Source organism: Siphateles boraxobius, unplaced genomic scaffold (genome assembly GCF_051911475.1).
Source record: "Siphateles boraxobius isolate OS27281-9 unplaced genomic scaffold, OSU_SipBor_1 18, whole genome shotgun sequence".
Classification (NCBI taxonomy): Eukaryota; Metazoa; Chordata; class Actinopteri; order Cypriniformes; family Leuciscidae; genus Siphateles; species Siphateles boraxobius.
The window spans coordinates 12,701,083-12,715,953 of record NW_027508788.1 but is presented as its reverse complement, the minus strand read 5'-3'; the positions used below and the strand labels follow the sequence as shown (position 1 = coordinate 12,715,953).

Sequence of the window (14,871 nt, the reverse complement as noted above, 5' to 3'; positions counted from 1 at the left end):
CTCAGCCTCTCATCACTTATTGTTTTGCGCAAATTATTTTTTATAAGCGCCCAAATATAAAATATACTGCGCTCACAACTGCCACTGCTAACGGGCAAGGCTACAGATATTCAACACAAGCGGAAAAGTTGATTTTCTTTGTAAGGTTCGAGAAGAGTGGTAAACTCCACAACACTCGACAGGTCATTCCCACACTGTGCTTTTCTCTGAACAACCTTCCTTGCCTGATGCAGCTCATGTTAGAGATCCTCAAGATCACATTCATAAAGGCTTGCCAAACCTAAAACCATTTCGGTCGGTGGAGCTCTCGGCATCGCGAAAACGCCACGCTGATTTTGATCCTCGTTTACTTCTCCTTTTTTACCAAAGTCTAGCAGAAAAACACTATGATTTAGGATTTATGAAACACTATGATTTATGCACAGTGTGTAGCAGACAGGGCGACCCTTGCCAAATTTTTGTCCATCTTGGACAATGTCCATCACCCACTGCCAGTGTTGGGAGTAACGCGTTACAAAAGTAATGCATTACAGTAACATATTACGTTTTGCTGTAACGCAGTAGTGTAAGGCATTACTAATCAATTTTCAGTAATATTTTACTCGTACATGTTCGGTAAGGCTTGCGTTACAACAGACTTTTAGTTTTAATTGTAAAACAAACAAACAAACAAAAAAAACAGCAAGACCGCCAGACATTACGAATGAAAGATGCAAGTAGGCTAAATTAACTGTTCGTGGTCAGTCAATATCCGCGTGTGAGGTCCAAGTCTGTAATTAAAGACTAAATGGCAGCGTCTGATATATTTGTATAGCGATTTATTTTTTACAGGAGTGCCGTGAGGTATGATTTCGGCCTCTGTGCTCGCGCTGGCCAGTGGAAAAGCGGCTAATGGTGAAGATGGCATGAAGAAGACTATACATTCGCGAGATGGACGTATGAGCATTAGGCTATTCGTTCTGTTCTCTTTCTAAACAGTTAGGCTATGTGTATGTGGTATTTTTCATGTTTTCATCACGCAATCATGTTTTTGATGCCGTGGTGGCGCGTTCATGTAAGGGCGGCGGCGCTGCCGATAAAGCACCTAAAAGCTGTCACAAAGAACCGGCAAAAGCAATGATTATGAATATGTCAAATATAGCAAGGAGACATGTTGATTGTTTATTAATAAAGTCAAGATGAAGTTGACGATGCTGACTCGCGATCTTCGCAGTAGTGAATGCACCAGAGAGAAATGCACATTTCATTTCATAAGCAGAGAGCAGTCTGTTTTCTTTCGTTTTGAATTGTTCTGTTTACAAGTAGACATTTCAATATAGATATATTTTTCAGGTCCGTACAATTAAAACAAAACGAAATTCACTTTAAAGAAAGGCTTCGTGTCTTCTGTGTAAGGTGTCTGTGAAAGTTTTAAAGCAGTCTTTTAGTGCCGCTTCAGAGCGGTCGCGTCCGTAACGGAGAACTGTCACGTCTGTAACATTGTTTTTTCCTCATAAATGCGAACACGAAAAATAAAATAAAATGAATATTTTATGTTCTGTGGAGATCCAACCCTTCTTCATTAGATTTGCGCAGTGTAATTCACAGAATTACAACAACAAAAAATCGTTGCCTCCTAAAAGTTAAAGATTTTTTTTGTCACACATGACTGTCGATTTCCCTAATATTAAATATAAAACGCATGTGTAGACTGATATTTTTCTAATGTCTGGACTCCTTTCTGGGAGGAGACTATGGATAAACAGACGTTTCAATATTTTGGTATTAATGCATTTTCTGAGAATTTATATAATTATATAAGTTAACTGCAAGTCTGCAAATGTCATGTCCATAACGCTGGAATTCCCAAATTTTAAATAATTTATCCTCAACTAGTTTTGTGGTGTAGGTCTACATATATTTTATAATGTTAAGTTAACTTCAAATAATACTAATAGTAATTTAAAGATGTGGTAGCATTGGATCTGGACGGTATGGATAACGCTGGGAGTTGGAAGGGGTGTGTTGCGATTCTGTAGGTTCGTGGATCTGAGTGTCGCGATTTCGGTTTCATATCGCATATCGTTACAGCCCTAGTCATTTTAGAATGTTAAGTTCTACTTCTGTATAGTTATTTTGGTGAAAGTAACTCAAAAGTAATACAGGAGTAACGTAACGCATTACAATTCTGAGACAGTAATATTGTAAGGTAATGAATTACTTTTAAATAACAGTAACAAGTAATATATAATGTATTACAGTTTGGAAGTAACTTGCACAACACTGCCCACTGCACAATACCATCGTCAGGCAAAAGAACACCTTTAGCGACATGATGCTGTCTTTGTCCTGTTCAAGAGAAAGAAGAGCAGGGCCTAATTTATATATTTATTTATGTATATTGGGCTGCTTGTCTTGTTTTGTTTTATCAGTCATTTTAATTGTTGCTACTGGAAATTCGATCTGTACACCTCAACCCTCCACGACCCCCTGAAGGCCCTACTGAGAGGCAAGACTTGGACCACTGGAGTGCAGTTTCTGAGATGTGGGTGCCCATGTGAGATGTGTGAACCCATGAGGGTTCACAGGTTGTTTTGATGGTTAACTGTGATAAAAACAGCAGACAGATCCAGCTAGATGAGTGCTGATTGTCTCTAAACGACTATTTGAGCAAACATTTGCACCTGGATAATTGAGATGGATTTTAATTGTGATGATCATTTGCTGAGTGAGCAATTCACAATTCACTCCTTCAGTCAGTGAAGCTCCCACAGCCGTTCATGAGAGTTTAAATGCTGGGAATAAGAAGCAAGCAGGAGGAATTACTCCAGGAGAAACTACGGACATACTATTGTAAAGATGGAGATTAAGGAAGAACCCTGCAGAATAAAAGATGAAGATACAGAAGAACAAATAGGTTGGTGTATAACAATACATCTAAAACTAAATTCTAAACTCAGCACAAAAGAGAAACGTCCTCCAACTTTCAACTACATTTTTCCAGCCAGTTCTATTAGGGACTTTAAAGGGGAAATGAAGCAGTCAGTGAAGTTTACATGATTTAAAAGATGGATTTCCACTCTAATCAAAAATTATATAAGAAACATGACAAATGTTAACATATAAAAGAAACACCGTTATATCTTTCGTGGCAAGGGCGCCGCCATTGTGCAGTATTATAACCGGTGACGTCACGGGGTGAGTTTGCTCTGTGCTGAGTTCAGTAAAATACAGTGAAAGATGCATGTAAGCTGTCAGTAGTAGTCAGTAGAAAGGTCTCTTTAATGTTATTGTGACATTCATTGTCTTCCAACTGTTAGGCCTGGTTTCTAAAATCTTGGTTTAATTAAGACATTTAATTAGCTTTTATAAATGTGCCTTGGAACATTACTGTGTGGTTCTTGAGACAAAACAATGGCAGTGACACATTTTAAGATCTGTCAGTGCAAGTTGCTTTCACTTAAAACAGCTCAAACATGTATTTTAGTTTGAGACTTGCTTAAATATTTTCTGTGAAACTGAGGATTTGTGTCTTAAGGACTGTTTCACGGTGCATGTGCAATAATTATAACTTTAAAGGTTCATTGAACAAGCATTAAAAACATTGTTTAAACTGTCCAATAAAGATCTGAAAAGCTCATTTGGATTTTACGAAATTATCTTTGAAATACAATATCCTGAAAAAGGGACATTTATTTTTTTGCTGAGTTTTTTAAACTTAACCATATATATTTTTGTTCCTCATTTGTCCTTTTTTTATTGCATTATGGGAATTTCATATGTTGATTTTAGACCTGGTGGAAGCGAATGAAGACAAACAGCATTTCACAAATAAAGATGGAAACACAGTCATTTCAAAGACTGAAAAGAATTTGACACAAAAACAAGCTCGAAAATCTGGAGTCAAAGAATCTTTCACCTGCTCTCAGTGTGGAAAGAGTTTAAGACGTAAATCAGACCTTAACAGACACATGAGAATTCACACTGGAGAAAAACTGTTCACATGCACTCAGTGTGGAAAGAGTTTAACTCAGAATAGCGCTCTCAAGATCATCTGCGCTGTCACTCTGGAGTGAGATCATTCAGCTGTGATCAGTGTGATAAAACATTTGTTCTGAAATCAAACTTAAGAAGACACCTTACAATTCATGCAGATGTGAAGCCTCACTTTTGTTTTTTATGTGGAAAGGGTTTTTCAATACTTACATATTTAAAAGAGCATGAGCGTATTCATACTGGTGTGAGACCTTATGTGTGCTCTCACTGTGGAAAGACCTTCAGTACATCCACCCACATAAAATCCCACCAGAGAGTTCATACTGGAGTGAAACCGTACAAGTGCTCACACTGTGGAAAGAGTTTCTCTCAGTCAGGACACCTGAAAGTTCATGAGAGACTTCATACTGGAGAGAAGCCGCACGAGTTATCTTCATGTGAGAAAAGTTTTTCACTCATATGAAAAAGTGTTGCCCGATGTTTACTAAATAGGCAAAGTTCATATTTAGATCCGTCACACTCAAGTAAATAGTTTTATATTTTGATAAATCAAAAGATGGAATTTCTTGCAACATAGCGGTCATCTGACACACAGAGGCATGGTGAGGACTGTTGGAAATGGGGGGGGGGGGGGTAATTTTATTAAATTTTAATAACTTTATAATTTTATTAAAAATAAATACAAATTATTTTTGTCTGGCTGTGAAGAGGTGATGTACTATTATTAATGTCATTTATTACATCTGTATACTTGCATTGTACTGTATATAGAATTTGTTACAAGAATAAAGGAACAAAACTTGTACTTTTTGAGTGGCTTAAATCCTGAGCAAAATTTTTCATGGACTAAGTCATGAAAAAGTTATCTGAAAGTTAATAAAGTCATCTGAGTTATCAGATTTAAGCACTCTTTCTTCTTCCATTGTATGAAGGACTTCATATTTACAAGAGCCAGCTGACCAAACTTCACCCCACAGACGCTCAATTCTAAAATAAAAAGACACACAAGTAAGCACAAATCATAGCTTACAAAATAGCAAAGAACATGCAAATAATTCTCATATTGCTGCATTACAAGGTTTGGCAAACTCTGTCCTCGACTTCATATCATGTGAAGATTTGTGTGATTTATAGAAGATTGATCCGTCATGGTGTGACCTCTAAACTGAATTAGAAGAAAACCAATTTTAAAGCTGCACATGCAACAAGTTGAGAAAATTATTTGCATGTGCTTACATTTTAAGTCTCCCACAACTGAATGTATATAAATGGAAGTCAATACAACAAACGGTGTAGTGTGACTGTCCCTTTAATCAGGGGAGATTTGAAAAAAAGCTGCGCATTGTTAGTGATTTTCAACATTAGACTTGAGTGGTTTCTGCTGAAATTAAATTAGAGATCTTTGTGTTTGGCATCATGTGTAGCCTAAGGCAAGTGATTGTGCCCCACAAGAAATAAAGAGCGTGAGATGCAGCTTTTAATGATTTGACCAGTAGCTCGTACCTTTGATTGTGCACACTTTTTCCAGAAATGAAACTGCCCTGGCCCGTTCCTCGTACTGAAAGCATGCAACGAGCAATGTCCACATTTTCAACTCCCTGGTTACCACGTAGGCTACTCTCTACAAGATTTAGACAATATGCATGCATTGTGTTATCGATTTACAAACTTTTTTACAAGTTCCTGTAATTGTATGTTTAATGTCAAGCACACACATGATTTTAGCAGTCGGATGGTCGGATGAATTTCTGGCATGTCAGAAATTTTGGTCGCTCCTCGTGACTATCGCACAGTTGAAGCAGAGCTGCGAACCGATTGCCCTAAACTCAGTGTTTTTTTCCCTCACCGCGCCTGCGCGAAAACAGAATGTTAATGTAACCCGGGTAACCCAGGCCACTAATAAAATAAATGTAAAAAATAAGTAAGAAAGAAACAGAAAGAAATCACCGATTAAATGAGGTGATGGGCTCTTTAAGAGCTAGTAGCAGCAGTGAGCTAAGCCCCGCCTATCTGCTACTGGTGGAGCGAGTGAGATGAGGCAGCTTAAGCCGGGTTCACACGGGACTATTTTAAAATTAGATTTTCCAAACCTGAGAGACCCCACACACGGCGATAAAAAATCACGGGTCTAACAGTTTTGGTCGTACCGTGTGTTGTGCGCAGCCACACGGCAAAATCAACACATCACACACGAACCGATTTGACTCCAGAGCATTCCCAGTCACCGTCAGACGGAAAATCTCGCAAAATCCCTCGAGATCAAACGTGACTTCAGAGTAAACAATCATGGCGGACGAAGAGGATGCAGTGGCGATAGTTTGTTTTTAACCGAATCCATCTCCGACGTCCACCGGACTTTCTGGTGCGCCATGCCGCCGGCTGTTTTGATTTTGTTTCCCAGTGCTTCCTCTGCGCCTCTTCACCTCGCTTTCTGATTGGCTACACGCCACAGTCCACAGGCTGCGTGCTTGTTTGCCCGAGACAGGGGTAGCTGCAGCCTGGAGTAATGGGCGTGGCAAGAGGTAGGGGCATGGCAGGAGGTAGGGGCGTGGCAAGAGGTTTCTCATTGGTCAAAGGAGTTTCCTCCTGGCAACTGCGTTGGCCAATCAGCAGTAACCATAGTTACAAGTCATTTCCTTTAGCTTAAAAAAATCGTAATTTCCTTTAGACAGAAAGAAGATGGTGGAGGTAATACACATGTGCGATATAATTTGTTGTTCTCTTTGCTTTACATCTTTCAGCTTTGGTAATTATTTAATTGTTGCTGACAGACACGTTACAGTGAGAAGGATTAACGACTCCATTTGCGTCGAGGACATTAGAGTCTGCGATTTATATCGATGTCCGTTCTGTGCTCTCAGTGTTTTTAGACCTTGTGAATATAACAAGATCCATAGTCATTTGCAAAGCCACAGACTTCGCGCGGTTCGCCATGAACGTAAGTATGAGTTCAGTTGTGATATGCATGCCTGTTACGTTAACATCTGTTACAGATAACTTGTTAAGGTTATAGATAATGACGTGAACGGTGACGTTACGTATAAATTGGAAACTTATGACAAACATGTTTTGCTTTATATATTAATTTTCCTATTTTAAATTGTGTTTTATGTTTATGATTCTTATAGATTTGATCATCTTTGACTGCCACTTGGAATGCAGACAAACCAAACACTTTCACTGCTTCCACTGCTCAAAAACTCTAATTAAAAAGTGTGATTTTATAAAGCACATAAATATGTGCAAAGTAGTCAAACATACATCTCCTCCTTTGTACCCTCCCAGTAGTGATACAGCTCCGAAGGTGGTCCAGTGTGCATCTTTGTCTCCTCCCAGTAATGACACAGCTCCAAAGGTGGTCCAGTGTGCGTATTTGTCTCCTCCCAGTAACGACACAGCTCCAAAAATGGTCCAGTGTGCGTCTTTGTCTCTTCCCAGCAGTGGCACAGCTTCAAAGGTGGTCCAGTCAGATAGTTTTCCTGCTCAAAGTGACGACACCGCACCACAAGTGACCAAAACGGTGTCTTTTGCACCTCGTTGTAATGACACCAATAAAACCCGCTTGAAATATGTACGTAGAAAACAGGGGAAAAGATTATGTTGTCCCCACTGTAATCTGTGCGTTTTAAAAAAAATCTCAAGAAACATATACGAAGTGGATAAGACACATGCATTTTGTCTGAGAGACCCTGGTTCGAATCCACTGTGAGACACCAATGTGTCCCTGAGCAAGACGCTTAACCCCTAGTTGCTCCAGAGGCGTGCGACCTCTGACATATATAGCAATTGTAAGTCGCTTTGGATAAAAGCGTCAGCTAAATGAATAAATGTAAATGTAAATGTTTGGAATCCCCTAAGTGATCCTTTGCTCATCTCTAATAAAGCTAAAATTGTCACAACAGTTGGAATAATCAGAATCAGAATCAGAATCAATTTTATTGCCAAGTAGTGTTGTGCACATACAAGGAATTTGCTTTGATAATAAGGTGTTACCGAGGCTGCTATATTCAGCGCCAACCTGAGAAAAAAATACAGCATGACATGAGGAGAGGTGAGGAGAAAAAAGGGCAACCCCCAGACTATGCTCCTGTAAGGAGTACAGTCTGGGAACAGGAAAAAACACCTCAGCAACATTAGCACATAAACAGTACACTCTACAAACAAGATATTGCAACACGGTTGGGAGTGGGGGATGGAGGTAGTCCAGCCCAGGCAAGCAGCATCCGGTCCTGTAGCCATTATGGCGCTGGTCACAGACCCGCCTGTCAGACTGGGGGTACGAAGCGGCGAAGGCGTGGGATGGGGTGTGGGGCAGGTGCATATCTGTGTATGTGTAAGTTCATGTGTGTGTAGACCTGGAGAGAGTCGCTAAGCCAGCACCATAATCTAGGAGCCTCAGTCCGCAGGATTGTCGTAGCGATACACAGCAAGTTGCCATGGAGACAACCTTGATCATGTCCCAGGCAGAGTCAACAGTCACCAGGTGTCTGAGGAGTCGGGGAAGGATCGCAAGAGCGGCTCACTGCAGTGCTCTTCCGGGAGAGTTGTTGTTCCAGCAGCGGCCTTGGCCAAGGCCAGTGCTGGTAGGGGGGTGCAGAAACAGATAAGATTGGGATTGTTTGGTCTTCGGGCGAGTAGCCGCATACAATTTATACAGGCTATTCTCCTGGTCCATTTTGGTCTCTGAAACGATCCATTTGCCTTTGCAAAGCTGTGAGCTTCTCCATGATGTTATCCATATTCTGGTTCATAGACCCAGTCTGAGTGCTGACAGCTCTGCCCAGCGCTTCAATCATGACGGGCAGCCTTGCGGGGCTTTTGACAGCTGTCACCGTCTGTTTAGTTCCTCGATAAACCAGGGCAATGCCTAATCCAATCAGCAGAAGACCTGTTATCATGGTGCCGAATAGGTAGATATCTTCAATGTCCTCCACGGAAAGACCCGCCAGACACACGACCCGCCACCTCTCCCACGCGTCCATCATGTAGCCAGCTGCGAACGTCCCGGCAGGGCAGTCAGGTTCCCCCGAACCCAAGCTTCTCGTCGAGAAGATGGTGTCAATTGCATTGAGAGTCCAGTTGATCAAATCCATAATTTCTTGGTTTTTGGAGAGCAGTATAGTGAGAGTCTCTCAAAGTACAAGACAGTAGACGTGACGAGAGAAGCAAAGCAGGAGAGGTAAGGGGAGGGAGAGGGAGAGAAAATGCGACCGCCTTCGTTGAGAGCCAAGAGGGAAAATAATTGAAGGTTGGTATTTATTTGTTAGTAGTAAATTCTTACTTCAACAATGTGTGTTAAGATTAGCTGCTTATTTTGTTTGTTTTTGTGTTTAGGTGTTGAAACCTATTGCAAGACATGCCCAGTGTGTGGACTTGCATATCGCTATCAAGAATGGAGCACTGGTGTGCATAACTATGATGACCACATCATACTGAGCTTGAAACTTTGTCTTATGCTTCGGAGTTTTTTGCAGGTATTGTGGATTGCTTTATTTATTGCAGGTTGTCCAAACTCAGTCCTGAAGTGCTGCTGTCCTGCAGTTTAGTTCCAACTTGATCAGCTGGACCAGACTTTATTAATTAAGTTTGGAGCTAAACTCTGCAGGACAGTGGCGGTTCAGGAGCAGGATTGGACACCCCTGTTTTACAGTGTTAATGTTAGTTCTGCTAATGTTAGTGTCACAATGTCTAATACCTATTTTTTCCTCTTTAGTCTCACACCGCTGTTGAAAGTGTCTGTAAAGCTCTTTCAATATCCAATGGAGTGGTTTACCCAAGTAAAACAGTTCTTTGTGCTTATTTGCACTTTGAAGCATTAACTAATCACGACTACAAGTTTTCCTGCTTAAAGTGTGGATTTCATCCATCTGTTGTTATCGTGGATGCTCATCGAAAAGCAGTTTTTAACATGCCAGGTATTATACAGATCTAATTAGAATTTTAAATATCCTGCCTTGGATGTAACTTATTAGAATCAATCATCAATTGAAGTTTTGAGTTGTTGTCTTTTATTCATCAAATAATCCTCAAAAGTATCACAGGTTCTAAAAATATTTCCACATTGATAAGTAATAAATAATTACATTTAGATCATGTGACACTGATGACTGACACTGAAAATTGTTTTGCATCGCAGAAACTAATTATTTTTGATAGTACATTAAAATAGAATGCCAAAAATTTGAATTGCAATTTCTGCTCCAATAAATGCAGACTTGATGATCATAAGAGACTTCCTTCAAAGCATTAAAAATAGTGATGTTTCATAAGTTTTGACGCTATAAGTTTGAGGTCTTGTGGAGAGTAAGTTATTTTATTCATTTGGATCAAAGTACTACACAGACACGGGTATTTGTATTATCTTGTATTATGCCTAAACTTTTACACTGGAAGACATTACACATGAATGCAACATGCACACACACAAATTGGAGAAAACATCCCAGAAACACCTGCTATGAGTGTACCCCATATCATTATCTGTTATTACATATGAATGTATTTATATTTATGTATAACTTATAACTTGTGCAACATAAACTTGGTGTTTCCGCCCGGTCTGGGTTCATCACGAAGCAAGCAAGATGATTCACGAGTGACGAGACGGTAAGAGTAAGCTATCTAGCTACCGACTTCGTCAATACTGCATTGCCCCAGACGAAGCAGGGAAGGTAAAACTTTTCTATAATGTCAAAAGTGCAACAGATGTCGTCTGCATGGGAAACTCTTGTAGCTGAGATAGAAGAAAAGTTACTAACACTGACAGCAACAGAGTTGAATTATATATGCTGGGCACTCAGTCTAACGGTGGAAGAAAGTGACAAAGACTTGGCATATTCTCCAGTATCTAGAAGGGGAAGATGTTATTTCACAAGAGGATTGAAGGGATGTCTCTATTGTTGCAAGTAAATGACAAAATTGAGGGAATCAAAGGGAAAAATTACGGTAATGGCGAACAAATAGCGCAAGAGTGGTTGAAAATGATATCGCACCAAGTAATCCAAATGAACAAGTAGAAAATGTTTCTGTCCCGAATACAACAAGAGCAGGTTCTCAAAGTGTTTCTTTGGTCCTTCCACTGTACAGAAGAGAGTTAAAAATAATTGGACAAATTGGAGAACCAAATCAAAAGGATAAATTAGCGTACACTAGTTTGGAAAGACAAATACAAAGAGCACTGAAAAAAGGATTTGAGGAGGGAGAAGTCGTAGAAGCGGTCAATCGAGCTATAGCTCCAGGAACAAAACTGAAGAGTTATCTTGAAAGTAGAGTTGATCTGTCATTGCAAGCGCCCAGACAGATATTACGGACTCATTACATTGTGAAGGATGCTACAGACCTGTACCACTCCCTCACGCGCGCTGTTCAAGATTCAAAAGAAACATCCATTCAGTTTTTAGTGCGAACCATGGATCTTAGACAACAAATTGTCTTTGCTTCAGAAAGAGTTAAATCTGGTTTGAAGTACAGCACAGAGCTAATCCAAAATCAATTCCTCCAAACAGTACTCACTGGCCTCTATGATGACGCCATCCGTGCAGACATAAAGTCATACTTACAGAATCCGAAAGTTGAAGATGAAGTCCTTTTGGAGAAAATTACAGCTGCATACACTCTGGAAATGGAAAGAAAAAATAAGTTGTCAACTACATCAAAAGCAAAGATGATCAAAATTGCAGCGGTTAGTGAGGAAAGGGAGGAAGGTGTAAAGGAAAGCTACGTGCACAAACCAAACAATAATAATAAGCACTGTGAGACGAACAAACGTGATACACTGATGAAAAAGGTTGACCAAGGTAATAAAGCTATATGTGAAGCTATTCACCACCTCACCACTCAAATTGCTAGTCTCCACCAGACTTCCAAGCCCCAACCAATGAAAGTGAGCAAACAGCCGAACCGAAAATATCGACCACAGCCAAAGACTGTAAATAGGAAACAGTGTCAGCAGTGTCAATTGTCCAATCCGGATGGAAGGTGTAGTCACTGTTATAAGTGTGGCAGGGCAGAACACTGGGCAGCAAGTTGTAGAATGAGAAATACCTCAGCCAGCACAAACAAAATTGAAATTCTGATTCATCCCGCCGAAAACACAGACAACGTGGATCTGTTCAGCTTAAGAGCACCACTCACTGGTAAACAAAAACAAACAGCCAAGCAAGTAGGGAAGAGATGTCTAGTTCGAGCCTCCCTAGGGGGAGTTGACACTTCAATACTGTGGGACACCGGTTCACAGGTATCAATAGTGGGAACGAACTAGAAAAGAAAATACCTGCCAGATGTTAGGGTGAGACCAGTGGAGGAGCTGCTTGAGGAGGGAGCATTGGAGCTCTCAGCTGCAAATGGAACAGACATTCCGTATGATGGATGGATGGAAATCAAATTCACCTTGTCTAAGAATGCTGTGGCTAGGATGAGTGACAAACCTGTCGTGGTCCCAATCCTGGTTGCCAGCGGTGACCTTGAACGCCCCATCATAGGCTTTAAAGGGTTAGTTCACCCAAAAATGAAAATGATGTCATTAATGCTCACCCTCATGTCACTCCAAGCCCGTAAGACCTCCGTTCATCTTCAGAACACAGTTTAAAATATTTTAGATTTAGTCCGAGAGCTTTCTGTCCCTCCATTGAAAATGTATGAACGGTATACTGTCCTTGTCCAGAAAGGAAATAAAGACATCATCAAAGTAGTCCATGTGACATCAGTGGGTTAGTTAGAATGTTTTGAAGCATCGGAAATACATTTTGGTCAAAAAATAACAAAAACTACGACTTCATTCAGCATTGTATTGTCTTCCGGTTCTGTTGGGGATCCGCGTTCGCGAGTCCGCAGTGACGCTGATGACGTAAGACGCTGCTGTCGTGTATCTGGTGCGTCTGTGTATTCGGGTTCAAATAAATATGGCTGGGCAAAAAAATGCAAGTCTTCCTCTGTGTGGAAATCCGTAGACATGTTTGTGAAGATTGTTTTGTTTCCAGCGTGCGTCTCCCTCAGACTGTAAACGAGGCTCGGGCGCACCAGACACACGTCAGCAGCGTCTTACGTCAGCAGCGTCACTGAACGCGGATCCACAACAGAACCGGAAGACAATACAATGCTGAATAAAGTCCTAGTTTTTGTTATTTTTGGACCAAAATGTATTTTCGATGCTTCAAAACATTCTAACTAACCCACTGATGTCACATGGACTACTTTGATGATGTCTTTATTTCCTTTCTGGACAAGGACAGTATACCGTTCATACATTTTCAATGGAGGGACAGAAAGCTCTCGGACTAAATCTAAAATATCTTAAACTGGGTTATGAAGTTTAATGGAGGTCTTAGGGGCTTGGAGCGATATGAGGGTGAGTCATTAATGACATCATTTTCATTTTTGGGTGAACTAACCCTTAAATGTGATTGAAGAACTAGGATTGACGAATGACACCTGTGGAGACTGTACTCCTTCTGGTTACATGGTGGAAAGGCTGTGCTCAGCACTGGAGGTAGGGCGCAAAACGGCGAGAGCTGTCTTGTCTGTTTTAAAGAAACGAAAGCTTGAGAACCAACCCCACATAGCCAGAGTAGGCAGGCAACCGGTGACCATACCGAAGAACAAAGTGGTAGCGGTGCCATGTGGCCGGCTAAATAAGAGAGTGTTGAGTACTTCACATGTAGTGTTGGAGCCGAACCATGAGACACCATGGCCAACAGGCTTAGTCATTAAAGAGCAGTTAATTCAGCTCCTTTCAGAAGATAACGGTAAAATAGAGGTTACCGTGGAAAACCAAACTGACAATGACATCATGCTGTGTAGTCGCACGACACTTGGATGGTTGCACAATGTTGATGCCATCTACCCGTCGCAGTTGATCAGAGACCTGAGAGACAAGACAGCAGCAGTGCCACCTCACTTACACTGCAGTCCAGCCGGATGCCACAACCTGAGCTATTGGACCCACCTGTGGACCTGAGTCATCTGTCAGATGACCGACGGCAACAGGTACAACAAATGCTCAGAGAGGAATGTGAGGTTTTTGCAAAGGATGATTGGGACACGGGGTGTATTGAAGATTTGCAAATGGATACACAATTAAAAGACAATGTGCCTGTGCAAAGAACATACAATGCAAGTCCTAGACACCTCTACCAAGAAGTGAAAACTCACATACAGGTCTTACTCAGTCGAGGCTGGATTCAGAAGTCTTGTTCTTCATATTCTTCACCTGTAGTATGCGTCAGGAAGAAAGATGGAGGTCTACGCTTGTGCATAGACTACAGACTGCTGAACGGGAAAACACAGCCGGATCGTCATCCGATCCCGAGGATACAGGAGATCCTGGAAAACCTGGGGGGCAACTCCTGGTTCACGGTGTTGGACCAGGGCAGGGCTTACCATCAGGGCTTCATGAGTGAGAAAAGCAGACCCTGCACCGCATTCATAACACAATGGGGACTGTATGAATGGGTGAGGATCCCGTTTGGTCTTACTAATGCGCCTGCAGCTTTTCAGCGTTACATGGAGGGATGCCTGGGAGATCTGAGAGATGAAGTGTGTGTCCCGTATTTAGATGATGTGTTAGTGTTTAGCTCCAGCTTCGAACAACACATCCAAAACGTGAGACATGTACTGCGACGGCAAAGACACTGTGGTATAAAACTGAGGCCAAAAAAATTTGACTTTTTTAAAAGTGAGGTCTGTTATGTGGGTCGAGTAATCTCTGCAGAGGGATACAAGATGAATCCAAAAGAGGGGGAAGCAGTTCAAGCACTGAAGCATGGGACACCAACCACTGTGAGAGAGGTGAGAAAGCTGATGGGTTTCCTCAGTTACTATAGATCCTATATACCAGACTTCTCCAGGATAGCCAAACCTCTTTACAAACTGTTAGCAAAGTCTAAGTCTGAACAGACC

The 14,871-nt window shown here is 41.2% G+C and overlaps 1 long non-coding RNA gene across 1 annotated transcript; it reads left to right on the top strand.

Annotated features, from left to right (window-relative positions):
• Positions 1-6,751: 6,751 nt before the first annotated feature.
• On the top strand, positions 6,752-7,535 carry LOC143741211 (uncharacterized). Its single transcript, XR_013204965.1, has 3 exons — positions 6,752-6,917; positions 7,104-7,279; positions 7,433-7,535. It is a non-coding gene; the product is annotated as an uncharacterized LOC143741211 (long non-coding RNA).
• The last annotated feature ends 7,336 nt before the right edge of the window (positions 7,536-14,871 follow it).